Genomic DNA, 321 nt, shown 5'->3' on the forward strand with positions numbered 1-321 from the left:
CACACCACCTTCCCACCCTCCCCAGACTCCAAAAGTATCGGAAGGAAGTGGAGCGAGTGCCCCAAGTGCGCCACCCACCATTACGGGCCCACCCTCCGGTCTCTGCCCACTCCAGAGGGGCTCCCCAGAGACTGAAGCCCCCTCATCCACTGTCCAGGTGCTGCCCCTCAGAGTGATAGGCCCGCCTCGTGAGGACGGAAGCACAACCTGGCAGTACTGGCCATTTTCAATGTCAGACCTGTATAACTGGAAGGCGCAGAATGCCCCCTTTTCTGAAAACCCCCAAAGCTTAATTAATTTGTTAGATTCTATATTGTTTAC

Source organism: Orycteropus afer, unplaced genomic scaffold, assembly GCF_000298275.1.
Source record: "Orycteropus afer afer isolate SDZICR_OR568_19922 unplaced genomic scaffold, OryAfe1.0 scaffold00315, whole genome shotgun sequence".
NCBI classification, from domain to species: domain Eukaryota; kingdom Metazoa; phylum Chordata; class Mammalia; order Tubulidentata; family Orycteropodidae; genus Orycteropus; species Orycteropus afer.